General features: G+C 38.5%; 1 pseudogene; it reads left to right on the plus strand.

Moving 5' to 3' along the window:
- LOC126438173 (protein HIRA-like) overlaps positions 1 to 14542 on the plus strand; it is a 450749-nt pseudogene that overhangs the window by 25334 nt on the left and 410873 nt on the right.

The following is a 14542-nucleotide window of genomic DNA, read 5'->3' on the forward strand; positions in this document are numbered from 1 at the left end:
GCCCCACATGTGGGATCAACGGCTCATTCTTCTGGTAGTGGGGCTTTGTATGCTGACATATCCTATGATGATGTTATAGCCCTACTTCCTGGCACATGCATTCTTCTTAGAAACTTCTGTATAAATTGGCAGCCTACTTCAACTCAGCACAGTTCCACCAGAAAATGATGAGCAGCAACTTCATTGAAATATAACTTACGTTCCATGGCAGTAACCTACAGGGAGGAGACATCAACAGTTAAGAGTTTGATAATCTTCATTACGAGAGAAACAGACTGTTGTGTTCTCTTGCATTTTGATTAAGATTTTGGCTTCAGAAAACTTGATTGAAATTCACCAAGTGGGCACTGATGACAGTAAGAATTTGTTATGCATAACAAGAACTAGACATGATCTCCAGAAATCTGCATTCACTTTCCCTTTCTTATATTGTCATGTCAGTTGTCATATTCCTGGAAGTGATAGGCAGTGTTATTTGGTCACTTTCAGACCAGGCTGAAGAAGCCATGGTGTGTCGAATTTCTGTCACCTTGCATACTGACCACTTCAAAAATATAAACATTGCAGACATACTGTGCTTAATTTCACAGATAAAGACATTTAGGATGCACACACCCAAGCAGAATATTACCTCTGTGATGATGAAAGCATTTCGATATTCAAGAGAGGACAAGTGTGACACCATTATTTTTTTGTCTCTGACATCTTATTTTGACAACATGACAGATTTATTGGAGATTTCCAGAAGAATTCTATGGATGCATACAAGCAAAGACATCCACACTCCTCAGTGCCCACCTATTAATGACCACCTGAAACCAAGACTTTATGGCCTACCAAAGAGGCCTGCTTCACCCCTTGCCAGCAATATTGCAACCCTGACATACTACCCAGCAATAGATCTGGCTTCTCTTTTGAACCATTTGGTTCAAAAATTGAACACTGCATTAAAAATTCAGAAGACAAAATGTCAACTCAACGTCTTACTTCGCGAACCAACTGACATATTACAGTTTCGTCCCAGTTTATCTGTTACCAAAAGTGCCTTTTTAAGAAACATTGCATCAACTATAAAGTACCTCAGTGAGTAGTTCTTGAACCCAAATGTTTCTTGATATGTTTAAATGATACCTTGGTGGTATGACCACATGAGACCACAATGCTTCCTTTATTTTTAGAAATCAAAACTCCCTCTATACAATTGTCTGGTTAAAAATGAAGACCTCCCTTTTCTAGATGTCATGAATGTAGAAATCGCTCATGGGTCACAATATGTATGGTGAATGAACACACAATTACTTATAATTGTGAGCTACTAACTGTTTTCACTCATCCCAAGGCAGTAGTATTTTATGAGCACTCACTCAAATTGTGGGAGTTATATCAGGTCCTGAGAGCTTGTCGGCAGAGTTTACCCATTTCCATTTAGTGTTAGGTGTTAGCGCAGAAAAGGTGCTCTGAGAAGCAGATTCACCATGCATTTTGACTAGAATGCTCAAACACCATGAGCAACCAGATGTTGTGGAGAACTCAAGTAGGATGGTTTTCCTGCCATATGAAGATAAAGAGCAATGGTGAAACTCATCTCTGCATGTGGTTAGATGTACTCAGAACTGAGCTTCATGGAATAAAAAAAAATTTTGGGTATGCGTGTTTGAGAAAGTCAACAACATATTACACATAGAAAATATAAATTATGAACTGATATCTCTCTCTCTCTCTCTCTCTCTCTCTCTCTCTCTCTCTCTCTCTCTCTCTCTCTCTCTGTGTGTGTGTGTGTGTGTGTGTGTGTGTGTGTGTGTGTGTGTGTGTGTGTGTGTGTGTGTGTGTGTGTTTTGTTTTGTAGCATTCCATAAGTCATATGCAGTACTATATGGTAGGACAGCTAGGCAATAGAGCTTAGCAAGAATTACTTAGATTCATTTGTGATGAACCATAGGTTCCTAAGTAGTGAGCTCCCAGTCCCACTGATTCCCTATCATCTTAAAATAAATACATGCTCCAGCAACCAGTGTCTTAAAGAAAGCCAAAACGTATACTTAATTGTGAAGATCACAAGACTGCAGAAATCTGTCAAAGCCATCAGCCCTGAATGTGTACAATACACGAAGTGGGTTGATTGCTGTTGATGCAAAATAGTCAGTGATAATGTGTAGGATACCTCCTGCATCCCAGTTGCATTGAAAGTGAATTTCTGGTGACTTCAAGCTGTTGTATCTTGGGCAATATTTTGTTGAAATAAATGAAATTTTGCCATCTTGTACAACTTCATACATTCTCTTGAAAATAGTAATGTAAAGAATTTTATGTGCCATATTTCACCACAGTTTTTTAACACAAAATTACCTGAAAAATTGGCTCCGTAAATATCGACGCCTAAAACAATTTCAAAGTTTGGCTTTGTGTATATCAGGGACTAAAGGTACAATGAATGTGAAGTTCGACATGTAGTAACCTAACAACACAAGATTCTAAGATATAAAGTTTCATTTATATACCACTTTCCAATACTGAATAAATTCAGTACAGAGTTAAAGATTTTGTAAAAAGGTAAAAAATGCAGTGTTTTTGACCTAATTTTGCAAAAAGTTGTATTCTGTAAAACTCTCCAAACTGGACTTCTTAGAAAGACCATGGCTTTAACAAAAAGGAAATATGTTATTGATGAGCCAACAGAGGCTAAGAATGCTAGCTACAGTAATTTGAAACAAAATTGGGCACAAAAATCGCAAAAAGAAAAAATGTAAATTTTGGATTGTTATATCTCTTAGAGTTAATACATTGTGAATATGAAACTTATTGTGCACTAGCTCAGTAGCACAAGCATATGGAATAAAAAAAATTTTTCACCTACTATTTTCCATTAATCTACAAATTTGTAAAAAACTGATGATTTTTGTGAAAAGATGTAAATATGGTATTTTTGACACTTTTTTTGTTGTTATTGTTGTTGTTGTGGTGGTCTTCAGTCCTGAGTCTCCATGCTACTCTATCCTGTGCAAGCTTCTTCATCTCCCAGTACCTACTGCAACTTACATTCTTCTGTATCTGTTTAATGTATTCATCTCTTGGTCTCACTCTACGATTTTTACCCTCCACGCTGCCCTCCAATTCTAAATTGGTGTTCCCCTGATGCCTCAGAACATGTCCTACCAACCCGATCCCTTCTTCTAGTCAAGTTGTGCCACAAACTCCTCTTCTCAACAATCCTATTCAATACCTCCTCATTAGTTATATGATCTACCCATCTAATCGTCAGCATTCTTCTGTAGCATCACATTTTGAGAGCTTCTATTCTCGTCTTGTCCAAACTATTTATCGACCATGTTTCACTTCCATACATGGCTACACTCCATACAAATACTTTCAGAAATGACTTCCTGACACTTAAATCTATACTCCATGTTACGAAATTTCTCTTCTTCAGAAACGCTTTCGTTGCCATTGCCAGTCTACATTTTATATCCTCTCTACTTCGACCGTCATCAGTTATTTTGCTCCCCAAATAGCAAAACTCCTTTACTACTTTAAGTGTCTCATTTCCTAATCTAATTCCCTCAGCATCACCCGACTTAATTCGACTACATTCCATTATCCTCGTTTTGCTTTTTGTTGATATTCATCTTATATCCTCATTTCAAGAGACTGTCCATTCCGTTCAACTGCTCGTCCAGGTTCTTTGCTGTTTCTGACAGAATTACAATGTCATTGGTGAACCTCAAAGATTTTATTTCTTCTCCATGGATTTTAATACCTACTCTGAATTTTTCTTTTGTTTCCTTTACTGCTTGCTCAATATACAAATTGAATAACATCGGGGAAAGGCTACAACCCTGTCTCACTCCATTCCAAACCACTGCTTCCCTTTCATGCCCCTCAACTCTTATAACTGCCATCTGGTTTCTGTACAAATTCTAAATAGCCTTTCGCTCCCTGTATTTTACCCCTGCCACCTTTAGAATTTGAAATAGAGTATTCCAGTCAACATTGTCAAAAGCTTTCTCTAAGTCTACAAATGCTAGAAACGTAGGTTTGCCTTTCCATAGTCTTTCTTCTAAGATAAGTTGTAAGATCAGTATTGCCTCACGTGTTCGAACATTCCTACAGAATCCAAACTGATCTTCCCCGAGGTCGGCTTCTACCAGTTTTTCCATTCGTCTGTAAAGAATTTGCGTTAGTATTTTGCATCCGTGACTTATTAAACTTTCACATCTGTCAACACCTACTTTCTTTGGGATTGGAATTATTATATTCTTCTTGAAGTCTGAGGGTATTTCGCCTGTCTCATACATCTTGCTCACCAGGTGGTAGAGTTTTGTCAGGACTGGCTCTCCCAAGGCCGTCAGTAGTTCTAATGGAATGTTGTCTACTCCCGGGGCCTTGTTTAGACTCGGGTCTTTCAGTGCTCTGTCAAATTCTTCACGCAGTATCATATCTCCCATTTCATCTTCATCTACGTCGTCTTCCATTTCCATAATATTGTCCTCAAGAACATCGCCCTTGTATAGACCCTCTATATACTCCTTCCACCTTTCTGCTTTCCCTTCTTTGCTTAGAACTGGGTTTCCATCTGAGCTCTTGATATTCATGCAAGTGGTTCTCATTTCTCCAAAGGTCTCTTTAATTTTCCTGTAGGCAGTATCTATCTTACCCCTAGTGATATGTGCCTCTACATCCTTACATTTGACCTCTAGCCATCCTTGCTTAGCCATTTTGCACTTCCTGTTTATCTCATTTTTGAGACGTTTGTATTCCTTTTTGCCTGCTTCATTTACTGAATTTTTATATTTTCTCCTTTCATCAATTAAATTCAATATTTCTTCTGTTGCCCAAGGATTTCTACTAGCCCTCGTCTTTTTACCTACTTGATCCTCTGCTGCCTTCCCTCAGAGCTAACCATTCTTCTTCTACTGTATTTTTCCCCCATGCCTGTCAATTGTTCCTGTATGCTCTCCCTGAAACTCTGTACAACCTCTGGTTTAGTCAGTTTATCCAGGTCCCATCTCCTTAAATTCCCACCTTTTTGCAGTTTCTTCAGTTCTAATCTACAGTTCATAACCAATAGATTGTGGTCAGAGTCCGCATCTGACCCTGGAAGTGTCTTACAAGTTAAAACCTGGTTCCTGAATCTCTGTTTACCATTATATGATCTATCTGAAACCTGTTGGTATCTCCAGGCTTCTTCCATGTATACAACCTTCTTTTATGATTCTTGAACCAAGTGTTAGCTATGATTACATTGTGCTCTGTGCAAAATTCTACCAGGCGGCTTCCTCTTTCATTTCTTAGCCCCAATCCATATTCACCTACTACGTTTCCTTCTCTCCCTGTTCCTACTACCGAATTCCAGTCACCCATGACTATTAAATTTTCATCTCCCTTCACTATCTGAATAATTTCTATTATTTCCTCAAACATTTCATCAAATTCTTCGTCACCTGCAGAGCTAGTTGGCATATAAACTTGTACTACTGTAGTAGGCGTGGGCTTCGTGTCTATCTTGGCCACAATAAGGCGTTCACTATGCTGTTTTTAGTAGCTTACCCACATTCCTATTTTTTTATTCATTATTAAACTGACTCCTGCATTACCCCTATTTAAATTTGTATTTATAACCCTGTATTCACCTGACCAAAAGTCTTGTTCCTCCTGACACCGAACTTCACTAATTCCTATTATATCTAACTTTAACCTATCCATTTCCCTTTTTAAATTTTCTAACCTACCTGCTTGATTAAGGGATCTGACATTCCACGCTCCCATCCATAGAACGCCAGTTTTCTTTCTCCTGATAACAACGTCGTCCTGAATAGTCCCCGCCCGGAGATCCGAATGGGGGACTATTTTACCTCCAGAATATTTTACCCAAGAGGACGCAATCATCATTTAACCATACAGTAAAGCTGCATGCCCTCGGGAAAAATTACAGCTATAGTTTCCCCTTGCTTTAAGCCATTCGCAGTACCAGCACAGCCAGGCTGTTTTGGTTAGTGTTACAAGGCCAGATCAGTCAATCATCCAGACTATTGCCCCTGCAACTACTGAAAAGGCTTCTGCCCCTCTTCAGGAACCACACGTTTGTCTGGCCTCTCAACAGATACCCCTCTGTTGTGGTTGCACCTACAATACTGCTATCTGTATCGCTGAGGCGCGCAAGCCTCCCCACCAACGGCGAGGTCCATGGTTCTTGGGGGGGGGGGGGGGGGGGGGGGGGGGGGGGGGGGGGGGGGTGTCACTTCTTTTACAGATACTATTTTGTATCAAAGCTTTAAAACTGGCATCATTTGAAACAATTGTTTTAAGAGCTTGCAACCTCCACCTCAGCAACCAGCCCCCCCCCCCCCCTTTCCATCACTAGATAAGGGTGTAATTTCCAACATGGGCTAACAATACTACATGAATTCAGGGAAAGTAACTGGATATATCATGCTGCAAATAAAGTTTTAACTTTTGCATCTTATATAAAGTATATTGGTGATTAAAGGCATGATAAAGATGAAACTTTGTACACAAGACCTTAGCAAAGTAAAGTTTTTTCCAGTATAAAATATGGTTCATCTACTGCTTTCCAAATTTCTAGAAATTCATTCCAAACTTGTTTTTCATAAAAATTACAAAAGTAGATCACATTCAATTTGTATTTAGAAAATTTGTGTTCCATAATTAATTTCACACTAATTACAGCTGGAAAGAGCATGTTTTTGAAGCATCCAGAAAATCATATTCAATTTTCCAGTGTGCACTAACAATATCGGATAATGATGGCCAGATTTGAGGAAATGTGCCACAGCAACAGGGTACATTTCAGCAAAATGTTGTCCGTGTTTTATTGCCTATGATTTTTATTTTTAAATTGACAAGTAAGATCTCACTCTATTGTTTTGGTACATGGTGACATTGTCTTTATCAGTACAAGAATTTGACATGGCGACCCAGTTGCCATAGGAGTCATGAAATGCTAGCCACAGGTGGGTTTATTCATCCAGTTTCCTACAGCTGTAATTTGGTTTCTTAGTTTAGGATCAAAGCTTTGCGATGGTAATGGTCTGCTTACAAAGCCATTTCCTAAGTACCTAATCCCCAAATCTCAGTTCTGTAGGACTGTTGTAACTGTGACCAGAAAGGTTGCGGGGTTGTAGTGAAGGAGAGCTCGGTGAGACCCATGGAGCAGCCCATGAACAACAACACAAACAGGAAAGGACAGAAACGAACAACGAAGGACAACCGAGCAAGACCTTATGCACAACAACACACAAGAAGCAACAGAGTCACAAGAAAACCTCACCAATCAACCACATCCACTCGTACATGGAACAAATTAACGTAAACACGCTGTCTGTAGGCGAGATGTTGATAGACACAAACAAAGATCAGACTGACTGACTGGCTGAGCAAAAGGCAGGCGCTTAAATACATGATTGGGGACGTCGCTATTGGCCTCTGGGACCATGTGTTCCACCGTGGTGCCCTCACATTATACATGGGCCAGGAGGCGCGCCCCGCCCCGCCATGGCTTATGGTGTGACGGTGCAGAGACCTCTAGTGGTCTTCGACGTCCATGTCGTCTGGCACAGATTCAAAACCCGCGGCGCGTGGTACCAGGACGACTATCCAACATAGGCAGATTTTAAATTTGACAACATTTCAGTTTACATTTTTTTATAATATTTGAACCACTTTCTGCAGTTCGTTTTCTGGAAATTGATACTGTCAGTTAGATGATTGTATTGAAGGAAAACAGAGCATGATGGGGTCTTGCTCTGGTACCCAACAAACATTATGGCCAATAAAATGAATGAGCTGGGCCTTAAGCATGCATAAATTTTATCAGGGTATAATTGTGTTTCATTAATTTTTCAATAATGTTACCAATCCACCATTCAGTATCATATTTATAGGCAATATAATGACTGAGAGTATCAACTCCTATCCATTTCAGAGTGAGCATGGCTGCACTAGATACTCTGGCAACAAAATAGAAAATTTATCATGTCAGTAGAAACTTTGCTGATACGAATTGATGATGCTCTCTCATACTGGCAACTGTGCTGCTTTCTTGCCATCTTATTTCTTCAAACTTTTTGCTTTCTTACATTTCGTTTTGTAAAAAACACACACACACACACACACACACACACACACACACACACACACACACACACACACAGATATGTCACAAAAGATGAATAGATCTTTTGTCTTCAGTATTCGATTGGTTGATGGCCTTTGTAGGCTTGTGCATATAACCAGTTGCTTGTGCTACCAATCCCATCACTCCCTGCAGATTTTCCATAGCTGGTGACAAAAAAGTTCCATTCTGCATCAGTGTTGAAATCATTTTTGTGGCTACACAGATTGACAAAATTCTTATAATTTTTACATTGTGCAGCTGAGATGGCACTTAAATAATGTTTTTTTGTTTGAGTTCACAAAAAGTTGATCAGTTTTTGAATAAACGCCTGTACAGATACCGTAACATTTTGCATTGACCTGAAATAGTGCAACAGTTAACAGATTGCAACATTCCCTTGTTGATGTAATAAGCTACAAAATGGTGTAAAGTAGCATGCAGATTTTCCCTCTGGAAAACTAACTTTCTAAAAACATGTTGAATGACATCTATTTTTGTAATTTTTATGAAAATCAGGTTTGAACTGATTTTATAGAAATTTGGTTATCCTATAAAATACTTCATGTTGCTAAGTTGTTGTGTCCAACGTTTCATGTTTATCGTGCCTTTAATCAATGAGATACCTGAAGACAAAGTTAAAACTCTATTCGCATCACGATTTTTCCGTCCACTTTGCCTCAATTTATGTAGCGTTGTTATCCCATGTTGGAAATTACACCCACTGTTTTTGGGGGTGCGGGGATCTTAAACCATATTGTTTCAAATGAGACTGGTCTTCATGCTTTAAAAATGGTATTTGTAGAAGTGCTCAGTACACCAATTTACACCTTTTCACAAAAGTCATTCTCCCTTCTTTTCCAAATTTGTAGATTACTGGAAAATAGTAAGGGGATGAAATTTTGTTTGCCTTATCCTTATGCTAATGAGCCACTTGAACCATTGCATATTAAGTTTCATGTCCAGCATGTGTTTACTCTATGAAATACAAGAATCCAAAGTTTACATTTTATTCGTACTGCAACTTTTGCACCCAACTTTGATTCAAATTATCTGGCATCACTAGCCCACATTGGATTATCAAATACACATTGTCTTGTGGTTGAAGCCACAGTCTTCCTAATCAGCCCAGTGTGGGGAGTTTTAAAGAACACAGTTTTCTGCAAAATTAGGTCAATTTTCTCCGTAATTTATTCGGCATTGGAAAGTGGTAGTAAATGTCTTATATATGAGAACCTTGTGTTGTCAGATTACTATGTGCCAAATTTCACATTTGTCATAACTTTAGTTCCTGAGATATAAGAAGCCAATCTCTGAAATTTTTCTCAGGCTGAATATGGCTCATAATATTATTTTCATTGATATCCTTAAGAGAATGCATAAAAGGTGTACAAGATGGCCAAATTTGATTATTTTCAACAAAATATTACCCAATATATAACAGCTCAATGCCGTCAGAAATTCACAGTCTGTGCAAACTTGTGTGTGGAGCCAAACAAGGTGACTGGCTATATCTCTGCCAGTGATTCTTTGACGAACATTAAACTTTGCCAGTTATTGTTGGGGTTATGTGCAAATATTCACACAAAATTTCATCAAAATCCGTGATGATTGAGCAGGAAAATGTTCGGAAATTAGGCGATTAGAAGTGGCGTGACTGCAGAGAAAGTGGGCTAATGTAGCTGTCAGAGATGCCAAGAACATCATCAGGAAAATAAATACTGTGCTGAAAAAGAGCAGGACATTTGTTTTAAAACATAAATTGCTTGTATTGCCCTAAAATGGTCCAGTTGGGCACCTCACCTTAAACTCACATGTGACCAAGTATGAAATAGCCAACCAGATGAACTGCCGCTGCCAAGCTACAGCCTAAGGCCAACAGTTTCACTCAGTAATGGAACATCCTGTTAAAAAAATGTAACAGACTTCAGTAGCTGCTTCACAGTCTCTTCTCCGTGGAATTGGAAAATTGTAAGTATAAAAGTTTTTTCCAAATAAAATGCAGTCTTGTGAGAAAAATTATTTTATTTCTGCTGGAACTCAAACATAATACCTTCTATTTGTATTTTTCCCTTTTTCTCTCAACATTCCTCCTTGCGCACCAGTATCCTGGCGTGTCTTTCATCTACATGTCGCACTCCAACACAGTCTTTCCCAGTGCATTCAAGTCTTCTTGTTTTTTCTTCTCCACTTCATGCTCCACCCTTTTCCCCAATATCCACCACAGCTGGGATTGCTGCTTGCACAGTTCATGCAGCAACAGCTCTACACTACAGTAGGTGTGTGAATTGTTCATTAGTTATCTCTTACAATGAACTTTGCCCAGAATCCAAAAAATCTTCCATCTTTTATGTTTGGGTGTCCACTGTTTAGCACTCTTTACATTTGGAGAGGAAGTAATCTTACCCTAATGTACATGTTATATAAAAATTATGTCTTGTATACTGAATGCTGTAAGATGTTGTAAATATCAAAAACTGGGGCAAACAACTAGTTTCTGTAGAGGTGACTCTTGTGGGTGTTGCTGAACTCAAACATACTAACATTCATACCATTAACTGCAGATGTTCTCCATCACAACTTACATATAGAGGTCAGCAAACAATAAAGCCAGTTGAGATGCACTAGAGACTGGTTTCCATAGCTCTATCACTTCCTAGAAGTGAGACAATAAGAAATAATGCACGTTACTTACGGTGATAGCAACACAACTATCTCTTGTCGACAGCATCACGGTAGATATTTTCATGGAGTGTTGGGTAATGATAAATCATGAAGCACATAGATGACAAAGGGTGGATAGGTGGATCCTTGATGAATAGGGCAATATGAAAGTGAAATTTGTTGGAAGAAGTGTGACAGCCCATTTCTGTTTTTCTTTGTTTTGTCTCAGCTCATTACTTCTGATTAATTGGCAAAATAATGCAGGAATATTTGATAATATTTAAGCCAATGACATTCTTCCTACATTGTAGCAACTGTTTTGTGTATTAACACAATAAAGGTCTTGCCTACAAAGCAAGTAGGACCCCATCTTTGTTAAAAAAAAAAAGAAGAAAGGTCATACATATTTTCTGTGTGTGCCTCTTCAGAACCCATATTTGAAATGACTTCAACAATTCTGCGGTGAACTAGAATAATTGTTAATGCCAGATCTGTTTAGCTAAAAACCTGGCAACAGGTGTTAAATACGCTTCTTGTTATGTTTTTAGCAAATGGATGTAGCATTTAAGAATGAAAATAAATTTAGTTTTCAGTGTGTGTTTGAAGATACCACCCCAGCATTAGGCTCTGTCATCTTTCTTGACTACCTTCCAGAGGCCGTGCTTGTAACAATTGTTTCAAGAGTGTGTGGAACAGGGACCCAACCATTCATAGAATTTGCATTTTCCCTTCAAATTCTTGTAAATCACCAACAGTTGGGCAAAGCTTAGTTGCATTTGTTTAATTCTTCTGTCCTCGAAGTCTAAGAATAAAGTTGAAAATTTCATACTTTCTTGTTGACTTTTCTTATGGCAAATAGGCATTGGAATGTATAAGGATAGTAACAAAATGCCAATTAAACCATTAATTAGAGCAAGTCATATTCAGGAAATTTCATGAAACTTGTGCATGTTTATGTGATCAGGTTTAATTAATAAAGAAATGTGAAAAAATACAGCTTATTCAAACAACAGGCCTAATAGATCACTACAGGTGGTGTAGCTAAAATAAGAGCCAACTATTGACTGAACAAGCTTCACTGTGCAAATTATCATCAGAAGCATTATACAGTGTGTACTCACTATTCATAAATAACTAATTCATACATCTGTGGGTGACCTGACTGTAACACACGATGTTTTCACAGGAAGAGCTACTCCATATGGTGGTCTGACTCACTGCAACAGGTAGTTGAGCACTCCATTGTGTGGCAACAGGCACCAATGCTGCCAAAGTAAGAACTTTCTAGATATGACAATTTTTAAGAAATTATATAAAAAAAAAAGATGATGTAACTTACCAACCGAAAGTGTTGGTATGTTGATAGAGACACAAACAAACACAAACACGCACACACAATTCAAGCTTTCGCAACCCACGCTTGCTTCATCAGGAAAGAGGGAAAGGCGAAAGGATGTGGGTTTTAAGGGAGAGGGTAAGGAATCATTCCAACCTGGGAGCGGAAAGACTTACCTTAGGGGGAGAAAAGGACAGGTATACACTCGCTCGCGCGCATCCATCCGCACATATACAAACCAAAGCAGACAATTATATATGTAAAAAAACAATAAAAAAGGAAACATCTGATGTAGCTGGAAATGTAACATATCTCTCATGAGTTTTTGAAACTGGGTGCAATAAGTCCAAAAATAGCCAGTTTTGAGGAGAGATAAGAACTTTCAAAACAAAAGATTAAAATTACTTGTTTCACCTCTTGTCTCTAAAATGTGGACTGTATCTGAAAGTACAGAGATCATGTACCTTCTTTTGCTCACTTGTAGCACCACAGGAGATATAGACATTAAGCAGGACAATATGCCTCACTACCACTTCAAATGGTGCTGAGGGATGCTGGGTAACATTCATATCTACATCTGTACTGTGTGAACCATCATGAGATGCATGGCAGGGCTGTCTGGGACTATTGACCACAGTATTGTTAAGCAAATCTGGGATGTTGTTGACATGCAAGTTGTGGGTCTTTTTGTATAGTTGCAGACTGGCATGGCTCTTTTTAGCTTCCAGTTCTTTGTGAGATTTTCCGTCATCAACAGAATGGAGAAGGATATCGCATACTGCAAGGAGAGTTTCTGATTCAGTTACTTTCAATAAAACCATGAAAGTATTAAACTCAGAACTCCAGAACATTGTGAATGGTTACCCATTTGATACTCTGCTGTGATTAGTATAATTGGAGTGCACAGAACATGCATCATTGAGATTCCTGGTGTTTCAGAGAAATGTAGAATAGATTTTAAATACTATGACTTTTTCATTGTGCGGGTATGCAGATGATATACCAAAAGCAAGCACATAATCTACATCTAAATGTTTGCTCCATAAACCATCATACTCTGTATAGACCTGTACCCTATTCACAGCTATCTTGTATCAGTTTGACCTAGGTGTGTGCAAATTAGGTTTTTGTGGCCTTTGGGTGTGGTTTTGATCTTTAGTGAGACCAGTTTGCTTAAAACCCCCTTTTTCCCATGTATAAAGTGCTCTGCAGATCCCATTAATCTCGAGAACTTTGTGGTGACTAAAACAGCCAACATTGCCTCCATAGAGTTTTTTCTTTTAATTTCAAATAAACCTGCCAGAGGAACATCCACAACTGAACTTTATACCAGAGGTTGAAAATACCGCTACAGTTGTAAGGTTCTTTTATTTAGAACACGACCGGTTTTGTGCTCTTATACGCCCATCTTCAAATGTTATTCTGAAAACAATTAATAATTAATTGTGAAAATAATTTATTATGTTGGGCTCATGTAGTGTCTTAGCAGCAACACATTGCAGTGTTTCTTGATATCTTGGATCTTGTCTTCTGATTGTGAAAAATGCACCCATCATCTTGTCTGAAAGCAGTATAAATATTTTATACACACACTGCTCTGCAGCTTGCATGAATCTCAGGAACTTCATAGAGGCTCAAAGTTGATGTCAGCTGCAGAGGATTTATTTAAAATCCAATCAGAAGACAAGTTCCAAGAGATCAAGGAAAAACTGCACTATATGAGTAAGGAGAGGCATTTGAGATCCAATACATCTGGCATAATCTATTTCAAGAATTTCTAAATAAATTTAACACAACTGATCCCAACTTTTAGTCATGGTGAAAGTGTTGTTGTTGTTGTTGTTGTTGTTGTTGTGGTCTTCAGTCCTGAGACTGGTTTGATGCAGCTCTCCATGCTACTCTATCCTGTGCAAGCTTCTTCATCTCCCAGTACCTACTGCAGCCTACATCCTTCTGAATCTGCTTAGTGTATTCATCTCTTGGTCTCCCTCTACGATTTTTACCCTCCACGCTGCCCTCCAGTACTAAATTGGTGATCCATTGATGCCTCAGAACATGCCCTACCAACTGATCCCTTCTTCTATTCAAGTTGTGCCACAAGCTCCTCTTCTCCCCAATTCTATTCAATACCTCCTCATTAGTTATGTGATCTGCCCATCTAATCTTCAGCATTCTTCTGTAGCACCACATTTCGAAAGCTTCTATTCTCTTCTTGTCTAAACTATTTATCGTCCATGTTTCACTTCCATACATGGCTACACTCCATACAAAGACGTTCAGAAACGACTTCCTGACACTTAAATCTATGGTGAAGTTAGTAGCAACATTATTACATGCAACTTGTGAGTCAGTCTGAACTGCTATTGATGGATTTGTAACAACTTTTATTGTAGTTACTATTGTATCTGAATCTT

The sequence above is a fragment of the Schistocerca serialis genome, unplaced genomic scaffold (assembly GCF_023864345.2).
Source record: "Schistocerca serialis cubense isolate TAMUIC-IGC-003099 unplaced genomic scaffold, iqSchSeri2.2 HiC_scaffold_1261, whole genome shotgun sequence".
NCBI classification, from domain to species: Eukaryota; Metazoa; Arthropoda; class Insecta; order Orthoptera; family Acrididae; genus Schistocerca; species Schistocerca serialis.